This window comes from Lissotriton helveticus, chromosome 12 (assembly GCF_964261635.1).
Source record: "Lissotriton helveticus chromosome 12, aLisHel1.1, whole genome shotgun sequence".
Taxonomy (NCBI): domain Eukaryota; kingdom Metazoa; phylum Chordata; class Amphibia; order Caudata; family Salamandridae; genus Lissotriton; species Lissotriton helveticus.
The window spans coordinates 165,671,958-165,691,609 of record NC_136073.1 but is presented as its reverse complement, the minus strand read 5'-3'; positions in this window follow the sequence as shown (position 1 = coordinate 165,691,609).

Here is a 19,652-nt window from a genome sequence, read left to right as displayed (position 1 = left end):
ATTGACAGAGGGGGAGAACAGGGATCGTGCAGTGTAATTAAATTAAATAAATAAACATTACTGAGCTTTATGCTGGCTGCTATATTAATCACAGGTGTAATTATAGTGTCCCACACATCTGCATATAAATTATTAGCAATAGCATAGCAGCAATCCAGTACTAAAATAGACGAAGTGCATTAGGGAGGTTGTGCTGTGTTCAAGGTGGTCGCGCGCAGAATTATAATTTAAGGAAAGAAAAAGTATACTCAGTCCTTGTTTTGTTCTAAGGTGGTTCTGTCCTTGTTTTTGATTTATTAGCTGGATTACTTCTATTGGTGTTTTCAATTGATTTAATGTTACTACCCAAATTAAAGTGAGAACATAGAAAAAAGAGAAAGTAGAGTCTGATAATCGCTTGACTTTGTGGACTAATTAGTGAATTTTGCGTGTTAATCAATAAAGTAAATAATTTATTTGTTGTAGTCAATGTTAATAAGGTAAGTATTTAAAAACATGGATAACAATTATCTAAAGAAAAAGAAAATGATTTCTTGGTACCAGAAAATGAAAAATGTTGTTGCTAAATGTGAGAGCAAATTAATGATTCCCAAATTAGCGAATCTAAATAATAAACTTGTCAAAGTAGAAAAAAATGATCGGTGTAAAAATGATGTTGTAAATACAGATCAGGACAGAAATTTAAGCAAAACCCCAGAACAGATTAATGTAACGCCAAAAGTCCCGGTTCAGATTAATAGAGTCCCAGCTCAGACTTCTTCTCAACGTGACTCAACAGAAAAGTATGATGAAATGCCTAGAACTTCTGGAATTAATATTCCTGATTATGTGAATTCTACAAATGACTTAAAACAGTCAATGAAATACATGGAAGCAGTAACAGTCCTTGTGCTTGGAAAAGATTAAATTAGTTCTACAGTTTTAACGGTCCTATTAAATTCTGAAATTCAAAATTTTACTGAAAAACTTTATTCTAATGTATCTGAAAGTCAGACAGTAATGATTCCAACTAAGCTGGAAAGAGTAATGACTAGAGCATCAACTAGTGAGAACTCTGATGTTGACCTGATTGATTTGACACAGCCTGATGAGTCAAAATTAAAAATTGATTTAGAAAAATTAATAAATGGTACAATGAAAACAGACAGATTGAAAACATATCAATATGATGAATTGATGTTTCTTTACAAAAGTATTACTTGGAAAACTAAAAATAAATATGATGCTGTTGAAGAAATGGCTTTTAATTTAAAAATTGATTTGAGTAAACAAAAACTGTTTCAGAAAAGATATAGAATGGATTTCACTGAAAGGGACATTGAAAGCTAGAACAATACAGGTAAAATTGTCCATATAAAAGATTTAATTTGGACTTTGAGAAAATGGGATAATCTGAATAAATGGAAAACAAAATGGTCAAAGAAAAAGGAGATTGAGATAAATGAGCTAAATAAACAGCTACAAATACAGCGACAGGTGATGATTCAGCAGAATGAGATACCTCCACTGCCATTGCCAAATTATGTTAATGAGCAGATAGACAAAATAGATACAGGATTCAGTAAAGAACAGGAAAACAGTCCACAAAGAATAAATGTACTCCCAGTATCTTGGAATGAATCTGATGGTCTTTTAAGTGAAAACATCCAAGTAATAGATGAAATTGATCCACAGATTATAACAAACTTGACAAATGATCATGAATGTCAGGATGTATTAGAATTTCACAAAAAGCCCAGACAGGACATTAAAGATGTTCCTCTGCCAGAGTCAGGTTATGTCTACTTCACTGATGGCCCTTGTCCAAGAACGGAGGAAGACTTTATGAGAGCAGCATATTCTGTCTGCACAGTTGCTGATGTTGCTGACAGGGAATACGGTTATGGAGTTGTGCATGATTATGAACAGCTCTGGTCCCAAAGAGGTTATTTGACTTCTGCAGGTTCACCTATCAGAAATGCAAATTTAAATAAAGGATTGATTAATGGCATTCAGTTGCCAGTAAGGATTGCTGTCGTGAAATGTGCAGCATACAAAAAGAATGATGAACATGCTTTGATTTCACTAATACTAACATCTGTAGTTGAAACATGGCAGGGAGTCAAAGATTTAAAAGATGAAGCAGCTCATGATGAGAAAAATACATGGTTGAGAGCAGAATGTAGACAGCGAGATGAGGATGGAATTTGGACAAACAAAGATGGCAGAGTAGTTTTACCAAATAGCATGATTGCTGACATGACCAGAATGTACCATAGTTTGGGACATATTGGAAGAGATTCAATGGTTAAGCTTTTCAGAGGAATTTGGTTCAATACAAAATTTAGAATATTTGTAGAATTTCTTTACCAGAGGTGTCTATCTTGCCAACAAGTGAACTCAATTAAGAAAACAGCTGTAGGAATGGGAACGAAAAGACAGGAGAGTGGTTCATTCACCAGATTACAAATGGATTTCATTGAGATGACACTGCATAACAAACTGTGCTACGTTCTTGTGATTGTCTGTTTGTTTACAAGATGGGTGGAAGCATTTCTTACGCGACATAATGATGCAATTACTGTTGCAAAGTTACAAGATGGTAGAAGACATATTGAAAACAGACGGTTACAAATGATTTGTAAAGTTTTAAATATTGAACAAAAGCTCCATTGTACTTATAGACCAGAAATTTCAGGTGTTGTGGAGCAAGAGAATGGTACTATAAAGAACAGAGATGTAAAAATGTAACCTAGCTACAGGTATAAAGTGGACAGATGCCCTTCCACTTGTTTTGATGTTTCTGAGAAATACTACTGATAAAAAGACAGGTTTAAGCCCACATGATATTGTTATGGGCAGGATCATGAGACAGGCATTCATACCAGTGGGAAGATTGATGACTATTAATGATGGCGTCAATTTGGAGTACTGCAGGAATTTATCAGATGTAGTGACTTCTGTGTCCAATCAGGTGGGAACTGAAATACAGACAAGAGAAAAAGAGCAAGCACATGATCTGTCACCCGGTGACTGGGTGAGAACAGAAGTTCACCAAAGAAGAAACTGTTTGGTACCCAGGTGGCAGAAAACAGGACAGATTATTATTGTCACTAAAAAAAAGTGAAGTACAAAGGCCTGAAAAGGTGGATAGACGCTAGCAACACCATTGGTGTACCTACACCTGAAAATTCTGATGAAGAAAGTGTCACCACTGCTGATTCAGATTCTGAAGAAAAGCCTGAAAGAAATCCAGATCTTGAAGATCGACAGGTTGGTCGACATCTGGAGCATTTGAATGAAAAACAAGCCTTGAATGAAAAAGACTTGAAAGTTGTAACATTAGACTCAGAAAATGATAGAGATCTGCTAGAAAAAGAAGCAGAAGAAGAATCTGATCAGATTGTGATTGAAGACCAGGAGAGTATTGAAAAGCAGAAAAGAAGCTCTGAATGCAGGAACAGGAATTCTGAAACTGGGAAGTTGAAGATAATTGAAGAAGAATAAGAAGATGAATTGCCAAGTACCAGCTACAAAGATGATGTTCCTAACGGAGTGAAGCTGCCGAGTAAAGAAGTACCTGAGTCCAGAATTGAAATTTCTGACAGTGAAACTGATGAGAGGAATGAAGATTCTCAAGTAAGAAAATTCAGAAAAGGAGCTTGGAGAACAGAATGTAATGTGACTGAGCAAAAGAAGAAATTATCAAATAAAGATGATAATTGGCCAGGAGAAGTTGAAGGCCTAAAATTCAAATTGACACACGGATCAAAAGAAAAGAATGATGAAATATCAAGTCAAAAAGATCCTGAAAAGAAAAGTGAGGTAGGAAAGAAAATAGAAGTGATACCTGTGGAGGTAAATAGTAGCAGTCAGGAAGAAATTGAAGAAAATAGTGACAATGATTGAGGCATTTTTCTGTTAAAATTTAGGATTTATGTTTTTGGCATTAGGCTGAAGAAATTGTGTTAGGTGACACAAGGTCAAAGAAATTGTGTTAGCTGGAAAACAATTTGTGACACTAGATCGAAGAAAAACTGTTAGAGGGCTTAAGGGTTTAAAAAAAAATTGAAATAGGGGGGTGTTAGAAAATTATTTTAGAGAATTTAGACATTTAAAAAAAAAGAAAATTACTTTGAAAACTTAGTGAAAATGCCTTATGTTTTTGTAAATAACAGTTCAAGATGCTCCATCTTTAAGAGATGTTGTAAGATGTCTCTGATATGTGTACTCCTAATAATTCTGCTTTGGTTAGTTTAGGTTGTCATTTTCCCTTTTGGAATTGACAAAGAGAAGTTTAAGGTCAATATGACAAGCAAAGCTTCAGCTAATCAAGACAAACATAAGATAATCATTGGGCTACAATAAGAAATTGTTCCTTTAGAAGAGGATGAATTTTTTTCTGAACGTCTGTCTAAAAGATTTCAGGCAATCAAAACCTGTTTTCAAGAAGATTGGTGGTTCAATTCTTGGCAAGATACTGACATCTTTATTAGTTGTAGTTTTTGCAACAACACCTTTATTAGTTATAGTTTTTGCGACATTTTTGTTGAAGATCAGTTGCATGTTACACAAGAGAAAGAAATACTTGAGGAAAAGAAGAGAATTTATAAAATCAGAAAGGCACAAGAGAGAGAGATAGAACTGGAGGAGTTTCTTAAAACTCAATATGAGAGTTGTAGACAAACTGATGAGACAAGTCTTTAGAAATACTAACACAGGTGAAATCGAATCATGTTCATTTTAGATAAAAATGTTGCCAAATTTTTGGGTATGGTGTGGTGATTTTAAAAACACCAGATGAGGGAGTTGATGGAGCAGGTTAATGAACAATATTTTGTTCAGCCTTGTGAAGTCAGACTTCCATAATGTTTAATAAAACTAATATGTTTGCATGCATGTTATTAAACCAACCTAGAATAAAATTGCATGCACAAACATGTGGGTTTAACATTATGTGCTCTATGTTGCAGCAAGTACGTTTTAAAAATAATTAACTAACCTTGTTTTGTTTGTCTATTGTTTTGTCAATATTAATTGCGGCTGTTTAATTAATTGCATGTGCCTATTTTATATATGCTTTTGTCTATGTGGTGTCTTTTTATTTTATACAGGTATGTGGAGAATCCTGCTGGACTAAATGAAGAATAGTAGATACAAATACTGCTTTATTTGTTTACTTCTGCTAGGTAATATAGACTAATGGGTTAATTAATTAGCAAAGGTGGGTGGGAAACAGAACAAATGTCAATTCCTTTATTTACTCATGTTTTATGTTTGTTTATATAATAGTTTTACAAATGAAGCTTAGAGATGGCTGCAGAAAAATAGCACACTTTAAAAAGTGACGCAAGAAAAAGGTGGCGCAGAAAACTGACGCTTTCTGAAAAGAGGCCTGTTGATGAAAAGGCCCCAAGAAAAAATTATTCTGAAAAAGATGAGAAGCCTATGAACTTTTATTTTGAAAGGTTTTGAAATGAACTGCCAAAAGTGACTCTGTGGAGAGGTTTGCTAAATGTGCCACGGAAAGCTCAGAACGGACAAGCTCAAGGCTGAAAGGAAGAAACGTGACAGAATTTGCATTACTTGAACATCTTTGCTACAAAATGTAGCAGCCTAAGGAAGTGTCGCCAAGATTTTGTGCATGAACAATGGGCTAGTGAATAAGCCCGGACATGAAGTAGAAGATGTCATATTTTACTGTGGCATGAGGTGGCTCAGCCAATGGAGAGCTAGAATTCAACTGTTGAAATGTGAAAAATAGTTAGTTTATCTCAGTTTAGGGTATAAAAATTAGCTCAAACAGCAGACATTAGGCTTGCGCTCTTGATTCCAGAGGGACGTGTTCTGCTGATGGAAGAATACACGTAAGAAAAGGGGAATTTTAAAGACTTTATTTTTAAGTGATGAGGGTAGAAACAGGGAGATAGTTAGGGTTTAGAAATGCTTATTTTCACTTATTTCTGCTAATGAATAATATTTCTTGAATTAAGTTCTCTTTATTAATGCTGAATAAACCTCTCTTTATGACATTTTCTAATGCTTGTTTAATAAAATTCCAAAACCTAAGTTTTTCTGATTATGTTTAAATAAACTTTCTAAATGACAAGCTGGTCTTGTTTATTGTGGATAGTTTAAACAACATATATAGATCTATTTGCCTCATGATTCAGTCGCTCTGTTGTTGATATGGGCCTAGTATTGTATGGTAAGTTTGGTGGTAGTAGGTAGTCATTTATGCAAAATTTTGGTAACAGCGCTGGATCAATTTCCTGGTACCATTCAGACGGTTTATATGTTGTTTTTAACATACATGTTACATGCATGACACATATATGTTGGTATATTCATAGGATTAATGTTTAACATATGTTGAGTTAGTGATGTTGTCAGATTGTTTAATGTAGTTGAAAGCTGGTCTTGTTTATTGTGGATAGTTTAAACAACATATATAGATCTTATCACCTCATGATTCAGTCGCTCTGTTGTTGATATGGGCCTGGTATTGTATGGTAAGTTTGGTGGTAGTAGGTAGAGTCATGTATGCAAAATTTTGGTAAGAGCGCTGGATCACTACCTGCAATATGTTCACAGTTTTATGAAAAACCACTGTATAATTAAGAAAAGCACTGGAACATACATGGACTTAGCAGTTTCTAAACAATATTTGCCAATATGACAAGAAACAATAAAGCACAAGTGGCAGAAGTAAGGTAAACAATATCAAGGCACAACTTGGACATAGAAGAAAGTCCTTGATATACATTTTGGCAGATATGAAAAATAAACGAATTCCCCTATTCATAGTGCATAGCCACGAATATAGTAAATCGAGGCCTAAAAGTTTAAATGTGTTTCAAAAACTAAAGTATTGGGTAAGGTAAAACTAACATGGTAAAAATAATGGGCACAGGAGAAAGTCTAAAAATACTGCAAATGTACAACTAAGATACTACCAAGAGAGTACCAGCGCCTTAACTCCCACTCACCAAAGTCCTTTAACAGCATCTGATGTAGCGTCATTTAACAAATACAATACCACATTACACAATCCACAAGGTCAGTAGTTATACCAACATTGATTTCAAACGGATTGAATCACATTTTTAATGACCAAAAAAAAAGTGTGAGGCCACTATACACTATCCACAGCACAACCATACCCTGAAATATGTGGAGGATGTAATAACGCCAGTTATGACCATTTCAAAAACCTACTAAGGGTCTTCTCATCTCACATGATTACAGGAAGTAACAATCCGTTTCCTACACAACAACATAAACGCTCAAATATAATTGAAATTTAGTCTCACACTTAGTCAATCTAGCAAGGTCTCAAACAGTTAGTAGCATTCTCAATCAGTTTCGTATTCATATCTCATTTTCACTTTGTCCGAATGAGAAAAGCGGTGGAAATTTGAATAAAGTTCCTGCCTTAAAAAATTCCCCTCAACTTTATTTGTTTTACAGATTATTGATTTGGTCCCATTTTTCAGAAATGCTGGGTAGGGTTGCTGCTTACGTTGTCACTGTGTAACCAAACTTCATTAGATTCTTTGTTGACCATTTAGCTGCTTGCAAGGGTTTGTGAGGAAATTAAGCTGTCCATCTTGGTGCCTGCTGTTAGTTGATTTACTTAAAGACTATGAGTGAAGTTGCTCTTGGTTCACAGTGGCTGGCCCATATTCCTAGTCCACGGTCCAAGAAGCACAAGAGCCTGTAGCATTCTTTACTGGACCTGACAATGAATACATTCCCAAAGCAATGCTATTTGCCCATTGATGGTTCTCTTTATTTCATTGTTTTGGGTGCTTAGAGAAAGTAAACATCTGTCACATGTGTAATTAAAAGTGAGCCGGGCGACAAGTATTTTGCTCAGTCACATTCTTCCTGGTCGTTGATTCAAGGTAGTAGCATAATTATTGCAAGTTTATAGCAATGGTACTGTTAACATTCATGTGAGGAGAAGGCATGTATCTGGATCTGAGACTTCCCAAGCAACATCTGTTGACTACAGTCCTAAGATGTCTACATATGTCGGTACAGCCTTTGTGAGCCCCAATCAGCAAATATAAGTTTGAGGACAGGACAAGGGCATAAACCTGCCATGTGATTGGTGGTCAAAGAATGCGCAATGTCACTCCTGCACACCTGGAGGAGTTTTGATGAATTGTTGTCCTGGTAGAAGATAACCTAAATGCATGTACTTCACATATAATATTTAAATACTGGCTGGATATTAATAATGTCATCTAGAAGGCTACTTTACTTTGGCTGCGCCTGGGCAAGAGCTTCCCGGAACTTAATGGAGTGGAATCACTGGAGTGGACTCACTGGACGCGAATCACTGGAGTTGCCATAGCCCAAGTCATGGAGCTAGATAAGTATTATAAGTAAGCCACACCTTTGAAGGTGCTGGTAGTGTTGTGTGGTAGGAGAGTCCTCTGCTCCTCACTCCCAGGAAACCTTAGCAAAATGGTGATTAAGAAGTCATTTCTAAATAAATTGGCTAACATGCCATAGGTTTTAGAGGCATTTCTAAAGGCGATCCCAAGAAATAACCCAACACTTTTAGGTCTACTGCAGTAATCAAGAATATTACTCTGGTATAAGATTTTATTGTGCAGTTAATTAAAACCATTGCAATTTTTAAGAAACGTGTACCGAATACTAGAAATCTTAACTCAATTAGAAATTTTGTATTGGCAAAATGAATCAAAGTGCTGGTGCAGAAAAACCCAGATGGGCAACGGTAACACAGTGAGGCAGAAAGGATCAGGCAAACATACTGACAAATAGAAAACTCATCAGCACATTGGCCATTTAACACATTTTAAGAACTCACTGGGTGCGGGAAATAAAATTCAATTTTCAGGTTGGCAGGACTATCTCACAAGATGCTGGTAAGAATGAGTAGAGGGTACCATCTGACCAAATTGCATAAGACTAAAGTGACTGACAGATAATAAAAACACACAAGGTTTGATGAATGCCAGCCTCTCTTGTGTGGAAAGAAGTCTCTTATAGGGAATCAGTACCTCATGTCAATCAAGGGTGAGAAACGTAACCAATTGCGTTCAAAGCAGAGGGCACAGTGACTCTACGTGCCTGGGGACCGACCCGGCCAAGCCAAGCCTGCTGGGGGCATGCCAGGGTTGGAGGCAGTACTCCCTGGTGGCGCCTCTGGGCAACTGAGCTTGTTGAGTTTAAGGGAGACAGATTTGATCAGCAGGATATTTATGGTGGTATTCTTTGGGTTGAGATAAGCAATGATGGCCTACAGACATGGGCAAATTTCCAGTTTATTCCACTCTTGCCTTAACCTGGTTAAACGCACATCCAGCAATGCAGGACAGAGGCACATTACATGCTCAAAAGATCCCTCACACTGACCACCGCCCCTGCAGATTGTTCCTTCCAAGGCACGACACCAACTGGCCAGATGTTTTCAGGAACGGCTACTCCCCTAGCCTCAGAGCCATGAATCTTTCCTTCAGATGGTTAGACTATGTGCAGGAAAGATAGTGAGGGGGATGCTGGCTGGTAGGTATTGGTAACCGCCTAGGCTTGGCTGCACATTAATAGATAGCCCACAGACACTTTTCTTGCTTCCCAGTTTAAAGGCTTGTTGGCTCAGATTAGTTACTTAAAGGTCATTCACATCGAGAAGAACCATACTGTCCTCAAGGAACTGAAGATGCTCTTGATTTGGGCCGCTGGTGCTGATTTCGGCCCATAACAGTGCCTTTAGGCTGCCACCTCTAGCCACCCGCAGAGTATGACACAGATTAAGAAAGGCACCAGCACTGACTTTGTCGGAGAGGCCCAATTCCAGCCTGAAAAAATTAAACAAATAGAGGCAACGCAAGCCATCAGCTCCTTGTTTTTTTCTGCAGGGAGTATAGGATGTTGCACAAAAGTTATTATAAAAAGAGGCAACTGAATTATTTGATCCCTTGGTCACAGCATTTTATGTATAATTATAGATTTACTGAATTTGCCACATAATTATTTACTGTGTAATTTCCAGGTTTCAACATAAAAAAAATTCAACCTCAAAAAGATCAAACATTATTTAAAAAAGGGTCACAAGTGCAGCCGCTCAGTGGTAGACTGTCTGCAAAGGTCAATTGATCAACCTACCCCTGCTGATTGATATATTAGGCGAAAACTTAGCTGGGGCAGCATTTAACTGTCAAAACAACAAATCAGTACTGCCACATAATTTGTCTTTTCTTGACAGATATTTCGGTCAATCTTGGCCACAATTTGCTACTGTAAAGCGGCCCTTATCACAGATCTGCTTGGATTAGATATATAGGGAGTAGATTATTTGTAAAGCTGTGGTACATGGACTGACATAAGAGATTCTAGGAAAACAGGGTCCAAATTGTACCCTGGGCACACTGTCTCAGTTTTAGCCATGGTGAACCAGTAGCTCTATGCTCCTGGTGCAGTCTGGGACAATGCACCTGATTGCACAAATGAAAATATGCTTTCCTCAGGGCAGATGCAAATTGTTATAGTTTTCTTCTACACTGAGGAGAGTGCATTAGTAAAAGACGGAGCCACAGTTTGAAACTGTCTCTCTGTCTTGCACTGGAGACAGACTGGCCTCAGTTGGAAGAGGGAGCAGGATCCCTATGTAGAATAGTGCAGTACGTGGTACTACACTTGCCTGCAGCTGGTGGTGTCTTGGGCTCCCTCAGAACCCGGTGTTCCTTACCAAGGAGTGCCCTGGTAGGGGTGCACTAATTGTGTGCCACCTCCTATGTTCTGCACAATCAATGAGTCTCCTGACAGCTTCTTTGTCATTGTGTCAGCATCAGAGTTAAGGCATGGATGCAACGGGCAAGAGGTCTTGCATTTGCATGGACAACACCTCCATGGAAATGAGAAAACAGCGCATGTCTTCCAGCTGCAAGATCCACATTACAGAAAGGGCTGTACAAGCATCCGGGCTCCTTGTGTAATACCACAGTGCCCTAGGGCACAAACAGGCTACGTCCCTGTTGCTCCAACAGGAAGCTGTGTATAATACACTCCCTGGTGCTGTACAGGTAGGCTTAACTGTTGCGAGGCAAACAATAATGCTTTTAATGTGACCCATGGCAACTCGTGTCCAAATTCCCTGGGAATCAATCTGTAGAATCGAAAAATTGCAGAATGCTTTTTTTTCAAGGACCTCTTTTTCAGCAAGGTTAATATTTGTTCTGACTTTAGGAAACAAGTTTACTCTCAGTTCTTCGAAATCTGTTCCCACGGCATCTCCCTAAAATGTAAGCTATAAAGAAATGCACGTATGCCAGACACAGTATTGATCTAAGCGTCAGATTGCAGCGTATCATGTCTAGACCTGCGTGCAACAGTTTTTCGATAACTAACAGCTAATTTCCTGACTGCCACTGTTAAATATTCCCTGGCCTGCTCTAGGAACTAATCTCTTCAAGAAGTCATGGTCTATTTTGTGTTTCCTGCAATCAGACATCTATTTCTTTCACTCCTACATTTTCTCCGTGACTTCTTTATAGCTAATCCGGCCAACAAGCACTTAGTTGAGGTGTATTGTATTGTGTAACAATTAAATATTGTTTTTTACCCCTGACAAGGTGCCAACGTGCTTTAAGGGTGGGCTTTAAGCTTCTTTTTGTAATGTTTACAAAGTTAAAGACTTAGGGGCAGATTTAGAATAACTGGCGCATCCCTGCATATCAGCAGGGATGCGCCAGTTACTGTGCGTCACGGCTGCGCCACCATGGATGCACCACATTTACAATGCAGCGCACCATGGGGCAAACATGGAAAGATGTTTGAAGCATCTGCTGCCGTAAAGGCTGCGCATTGCTGAAGTTGAGTCGCAACCGCGACGCAGCTCCAGCAAGGCTCGGGGGAGCTCTATCCTGAAAATGCTTTGTCAATCCTGCTTCAAGCAGGCGCAGGGTTTTCACGGAGCATGGGCTTCTAAGTGACTTAGTGAAATCATTTCACTCAGCCACTTTTAGGAGGCGTTCCTACGCCGGAACGCACCCTCCCCTGCGCCACAACGACTACATGTGGCGCAAGGCTTTACAATGTGACGCATCTCCCAGATGTGTCATGTTGTAAATACCCTGCAGAATGGCGCTGGATTTGAGCCGCCACTGTGTCACAAAAGTGACACAACGGTGGCGTAAAAGAGGCACAAGGGGCTTGTAAATCTGCCTCTGAGTGCTGAAAGGAGGACAAGGCTGGCGTGGCCACACCTTCTGTCCTCATCTGACATCCTGAGGAAGAAAGGGCATGCTGTACTCCTTGCTCTGCTTTGACCCCTGTTTGTCATCCAAAACATACAAGATGGAATTTATAGGCATTGTGGGATAGCTGATGTGGCAAACATTTGTAACACATGGTAACTGATATAGTAATAGAGAACTGTCTGTTCAGACTGTGTTTGGGCTTCAGCCTTGCGCTATTTAAGGGCTGGAAATGGAGCTTCTTCTCCCACAGCTGTTTCGTTTATTGGGGAGACATACACCCCTTTCTTACACCATGCACTCTCAGGATCTCTTTGCCTTCATTGAGCTTTTTGTCATTGGGAAGCCAGAGCAGCAGGTGTATAAGATCTGGTCCCATAGATCGATGTGCAGAAACTGTATTGATGCCACATACTGTCCTGCTCAGCAGAGCTTTAGAGTCACTCAAAGCTGTAGAAAGGCTGCTAAGGAGGAATGCTAACACCTGACCTGAAGGAGCCTGGGAGGACTACAAGCCATACCTCCTAGTTCCACAGTTTCCACCTCGAACCATAGACCACAACTAGGATGGGTGATTCTAAGGGCAAGGCCCGGGCATTATCCCCCTCCATGGAAATTACCGTGTATTGGGTCCATTTCCAGGACTTCAGTACAGGTTTGTAAATACCATTGTATTTTTCAAAATTGTTGGACGGGATTAAATATCAAGTGTCCCGTGTCCATTACTTAACTCCACTCAACAATATCTAGCACAGAGGTGAAGGTGTCTTTTCACGTGTAAATTTCCCACCTTCTCGGGGCTCCTGGCAAAGTTCTATAGCACTGACTATCACCATTGCACCTCTTTCTAATTTTCGTAAATATTTGAGGGAAGAGCATTAAGGATGAAAGAGAATGTGAGGACTTTCACCCTAGATATTGGGCAGTAGGTCATTACTGGGCAGTAACTGTGTTGATAATATTGATCAACATTTGTGTCCTGGACCCCAAGATACTATTTCATTCCATCTGGATAACCAGGTGACTTCTCACAGGGTAGCAATGCCTACCTTCTGAAGGTGGCCAAGAGTTTGGAGCATATATATATATATATATATATATATATATATATATATATATATATATATATATATATATATATATATATATATATATATGCATTTTCACACATTCCATACACTCAAAATTAATAAGAGCTACATCTTTTAATAAGGCCAGGGACTAGACTGATAGGAGGTAACATGGAATGAAGTGCCAAAAATGTTTACCAAGACTCATATTCTACTCTTCTCTAATACATGTCTTTGGATGGCTTTGCCAATGGAGACTAAGAGACTAATGGTCTCCCCTCTTACTCTAACTTTTTCTAGGATGGGGGGCATCTGACTGTTTCAACCACCTGCGTTTTTCACTCCCTCAATGTGTATTTAAGTGTGATGTCTTTGCTTATATATTTTATGATTCCTCATGTCCTACGATGTAATGCAACTTCTTCTTTTCCTTTGTGTATGTAAAGCGCTCTGATACCCCCGGGTCTAGCTAGCACTATATAAAACTTTATACATAAATAAATAATTTAAAGTTTGGTGGATGAGGGACATTCCCCAAAAAGAAGCAGAAGTCACTTCAGCCAAACCTTTGCTCTATTTAAAGTCAGCGAAGGCATCATGTTTCTGAGGGTGAAGCCTTCGCTGGTTCCACAGGTGGAAACCTTTGAGCAACTGCCTGACCACCACTGGGCTGCAAGTCAATGTACAACAGAATGTGTGCCATATTTAGGGCATTCGTTGTTGGACCACCATGAAAAGGCTAGGGTCTTGAACTAGAAAACAAATACATTACCTCTGCTTCCTGCAAGAAAACTCCCAGTGTGTCTGGGACCTTTATTTATTGTATTTTTTTTTAAACTCTTGCTTTGGGAGTTTGTTTTTGAAAAACAGAAAAAAACTTGATGAGCTGGTGCATCATCTATGGTGCCTGCCCCACAAGGTTTCAGTGGCTTCAGTGGAAACACAGTAGTGTCTTACAAAAGATGACACCAAGATACCGGACTTCCTAGTGGAGATCTTTACGTATGATGTACAGTCTTCAGCCCTGTCAGTTGAGGAGAGACTGGTAAGCGTCATGAACATGGTATAACATAATCAATGGAAAAGACAAGTGAATTTGGGACTTGGTTTGAAAACCAGTATGTCACATAATAACCTTACCTCTGAGTTCTACTGGTAATGTCTTTATTTGTGATCTACCTTGTTGTTCTTCTGTAGCCTTAGAACCAATTTTAAAGCTGGAAAAGGCGATTGTCCTTGCATGGTATATAATTGCAGCTACTACTGAATTTATAAGTGCTGCTAAATTAACTCAGTGCACTGGTGTGTAAATCTGGAGTGAGGAAACATACTTTTTTTATGAAGTGTGTATCTGGAAATAAGGACAGTGTTTTTGAATGTGTATTATTGCAATGTTTGTAAGGATTGGTTAAGTTTAAATAAACTTTAATGAGTATGAAAAAATACATGTAAATACGTATCAGATGGAATACAGTGCTAACATGAGAGGCATTTACTCTAGGGCAAGTTTTGCTAAAGGTCTGCATTAGCACAAAGACACATAAAGTGATGCAAAGCATTGCAAACTCTAGCAAGGCTACTTATCATCCAGTGCAAAGGGTATTTTATGCTGGAAAAGTGCCCTTTACCAGCACAGATAGTATTTAAGCTGTTTTGTGGCACTTTACTTCAAGGTGGATTACTTGGGTGTAATTTGGGCAGATAACCACAAGCACCTATATATTTTGGTGCAGAGCCCAATCTACTAAGATAGCTAGACCCTGCTTTGTGTCAAAAAAACATAACATCGCCTCATAGCAGGTGCTAACAAGGAGAAATGTTTTCACGCCTCCAAACATTACACACATTGCAGGTGTGTTGCACGGTATAGGTCACAAACAATGTGAGGAATGTTTAAGAATTGGTCTAGGAACAGGGTTTTGTACTGGAAAGGCATGCTTCAAGTACAAATCCTATGCAAGACAGCACACACACATCTACACAACAGTGCAAATGATGTGTGCGGTGCTAGGCAGTCTGTTTGTGCCTGTGCATGGTGCTAGGTAGTGCAGGTAAAGTGAGCCGAAAATTGCCATTTTTAATCAATGTGTCTCTGCGTTGCTTTTTCCTCCTTACACAACACAGTGCATCAACATTGGTTACTGCACTGTGTTGTGCTAAAAAATAATAAATCTGCCACTTGATCTTGGAATAGTCAAGGGTTACTACCAATCTTATGGATGGGTTCTGACATTTACCACTGTTGTCACAGGGTCTTGAGTACTATGTTACTCCAGACTGTGGTTGTAGGATGGAATTTCAGACACAATATGATGTGGTCACCACACACAATGAATATCAATCTACAGCCAAATTGATATGTTGCATGAACTTGCAGTCCTTGGTTTGCACAATAGTAAAGCTGGACTGTTACTGGAACCCAGTGCGATAATAAGGCATTAGCCGCCATGCCAGCGCCCCGGTCCAAGACCGCTAAAGCCGTCCGCATATCGCTCACCGGATTGCGAGCAGGGCCGGACTGGGAACCAAAACCGGCCCTGGCAAAGTGCTCGGCCGGGCCCCCCTCCCCACTCTGGGGGTTTGGGGGGGGGGGGTTTGGAGGTGCCACCGAGCTCTTTGCCGGGCCGGATTTTGGCCGATTTTGGTACAGGGCCGATTTTGCAGCTATGCCGCAATACCGGCACTGTAACAAAATCGGCCCTCCGGGGCCCAAAACCGGCCCCCACCCGTGCAGCGCACCGTGGGATTGCCCGGTGCCCGCAATGGCCAGTCCGGGCCTGATTGCGAGTTAAAATCTGGCTGGCGGCCCTGTGCCGGTGGTCTCACTGCGGTGCCTTTCAAAAGGCTCATAGCAGAGCCTTAGAAAGGCAGCTCCGTGGGACCACCACAGTGCATTCCAGCATGGCCTGGACTGTGCAGTCCATGCAGTGCTGGAACTGAGGGTGCACACAGACAGGGGGGCACACCCTTGCATGCACCCTTGTGCACAGAGGCACCAGGGGGACCTGTAGGGCCCTCTTAGTTTTCTCCCCACCACATTTTTCATGACAGCCTTGATGCCGTGAAAACTGTGGCAGAGAGGAAACGTGTAATATGCTTGGCGGTCCCCTAGCGGCACCACAAGCATACTACAATCTCACACCGCTGCAAGACAGCCAAGGGATCTGGGATCTCCGGCAGGAGCAGTGGTCGTAAGGTGGTCCGCCAGCCAAACTCGTAATAGGGCTGTCAGACCGTCAGTGTGGCGGTAGCCGCACTGCCACAATGGGCCACCAAACTCATATTTAGACCCTAAATTATCCACGTGGAACTCAAAATCCACCACCCAAAAATGGGTCTACAGGTTGTCTAATGTCAGTAGGTATTTTTAGGCGGGCAGAATTTTAATAACGCTGCAGTAATCAGAGTCATTTTGGTAGTTCTGCTCTTTGATGCGGAATTACTGATAATTACGTAATTACTCTTGCACTTTTAATTTTAGCGAAATATTCTACCACAAGAGCACATTTTGCAAGCGTGAGCAGCTGCTTGCTATTCATGTTCTGCTGCATCAAAGAAGATAGTGCTTAATGCCGGAACTAAGTGGGTGAAAAATCCTGCGCCTAGAGCACATTTAGTGAGCATGAGCACCTGCTTGCAATTGCTCTTTTTGTTCTGTTGCCTTAAGCACTATTTCTTAGTGAAAACTTTATTCTTGCATCCAGTTTGGATGCAAGGGGGCATTTTTGCGCTAAGAAATTCCTTTGAATGCAGAATTATTCTTCCTGTGTAATTTTGCATAATCTTGCTGAATTCTTAGGTAATTCCACATGGTTACGCTACACAGAATTACGCGAGTTATGCCCACCCCTATGTATTTTATGCACTGTGTCCCCTGGGCACTAGTGTGAGAGATGTTGTCACCACAGTTCCTTTGGGCATTAGAGACTCAAAAATGGCCTGAGAACTTGAGGCCATCTCTTGGTTGCCTCGAAGATATCCACAATCTTGAAGGGCTTCAATTTTGGAAGGACTCATCAAAGGTGATGTTCATTGTCTCTGATGACCATGGGCATCAAGTGACCCCAAATAACTATGTGGCATCTATCGGATGCAGGGGTTCACTAGTATAGCACAAGTGATGACTCAGCAATAATATGTTGTAGCAAGATATTTCTGAGTTTAGGAGGTCTGGTCCCATACAACAGACCCCCCCAGGTATTCTGGGTTAAAGAAGAAACCCTATTGTTGCTAGGGTACATATGGCATACAGCAAAGTTACAAGGGGTTATAGGAACCTCTCAAAGCCATTCATCAATCAGTGCTTAATTTTAGCTGGTGGGTTTTGATGCTCGGCACCGGCACTTAATTGTCGACACCGGCAATTAATTGTCAACATTGGTGCTTGTGACAGTCGGCCACAAGGGAGTGCTGTCTGCCTAACTTTGAGAAAACCACAACAACAGTTAATTATTTATTCAATATACATTAAAAATGACTATTACCTGCCCTCCAAGCCATTTTTATAGCTTTGGGGCCTGAAATAGTCTGAATTGTCACACTTGTAGGAGTGTTATGGTTAGTAGTTGTGTTGGCACTTTAATTGGCTGCATAGCCGGGGCAAAGTGTAGTGCAATCTGCAGTGGCCTCCCGACGAAAGCCCTGGAACTTATTTATTTTTTTACAAATTAAGCACTGTTCATCATCTACTACTTTGTCACCTAACAGCGGGGAACTGGGTTCGAGTCTCGGCAGGGACGCTCAACATCCTGTGATTCTTGGCAATTCACTTAATCTCCTCGTGCAAAGCAAAAAAAAAAAAATTAATGTGTCCATCTGTAACCCAACTGGTGATCATGTAAAGCGCTCTGATACCTTCGCGTCGAGTTTGCGCTACATAAAACATTTAAAAAATAGACCATAGGGAATGATCGAGGGCAGCCGGTCGAAGAAACAGTGCGGGCTCACCAGCAGTCACTGTCCTTAAGAACCCTTGGCATGCCTGTACTCCTTTAATGATGCAGATAATCCAGTTGTCAGTCCTAACCTGCTGCAATTCGCGCTAAAATATAACGCCAAGTGCCAGATTTGCATTTTGTGTAATTTTCCCGAAATGTGTGTCACGTCATTTCATGAAAACAAATGACGTGAACTTCGCACACCCCTGGTCCATTATCAACTCTTCCAGTTAATCAGGGCTGACAGAAAACTTCCACACAGAGCCTAGTATATTTATCCAGACTGCCAGAGAGAGGGAGAAATAATATTAGAATATTATCACTCCTTTGAGATGGCTTAAGAGTGCTTTACTACAAAACAGGCCATGTCCTAATACATGGCTGAGTGCAGGACCTATATAAAGAATTATAAATAATAGATTGGAGCTGACTATTTATACAGTGCAGACGCACCGAGTCTCTCTTGCCACAGAATATTAGGTTCTATTACTATCCATCTCAGTGGTGCTCAGGTTAGCATCCTTGGAAGGATGCCAGGATTGCTTGGCCCTTTCCGGGATATAAAACTATGAGCTGCGGTCTGGAGGCCACAGAGTGCCCTCAGCACACTTACCAACCCTTAGTAAGAGGCACAACATCCTACTGTGCTACAATTCAAAGCTTGAAATAGTATCCACACCCAAGATCAGCCTTCTGGTTTTTATTGTTTGTACTTGTGAGAAAGCGCCACTGTGTGGCCTCAGGAGTCAGGTGCTGAGATAATGTAGAATAAACTGCAAATATAAATTATAAAATGACTATCTACCAGAGGCTGCCATTGTGTGGAAGTAGGTGGGTGTTCTGAACTAGCACAGAGGTCTGGTTATGGCACCACTTGTTAGGGGAAGGGCCTACAATACATATGATTGGCTTTTGGCAAGTCATTGGTGACTGCGATTGGCCACAATATTCTCCAGGTTAGGGCAGCCTAACAGTGCAGCATTGTGTCAGAGCTCATTTTGAAACAAGAAAACAGCTTTAAGAAGCAGCTTTGAGATTGGGCCATTGGTTCTACTCCTATGCTCAACTTCTTCTCTGCAACCTAAAGGAGTTTGGCTGAGCAGCATTTGTGGTGACCTCCCTATGAAGCAGTTCCATTGCAGTGCATGGGTGGTGCAATTCCAAAGAACTGCAATAGAGGTGCATTGAAATCACCCACTGCCCCTGCTACTGTCTACAGCACCCGCCACCCACTGCGGGGGCAATACCAGCTTCAATAGCTACAGTGTGGGCCCCTTTTGAAAACACAGCAGTCATGTATCATTCTACTTATGGTAGCAGTGCTTGCACAACGCAGCATGATGCGCTGGGAAGCTATACTTCAACAAGCATTGGCATAGCCAATAGGTCTCGCTTTTGGGACCTTATAAGTGTTCAGCCATGCAACACTTGAT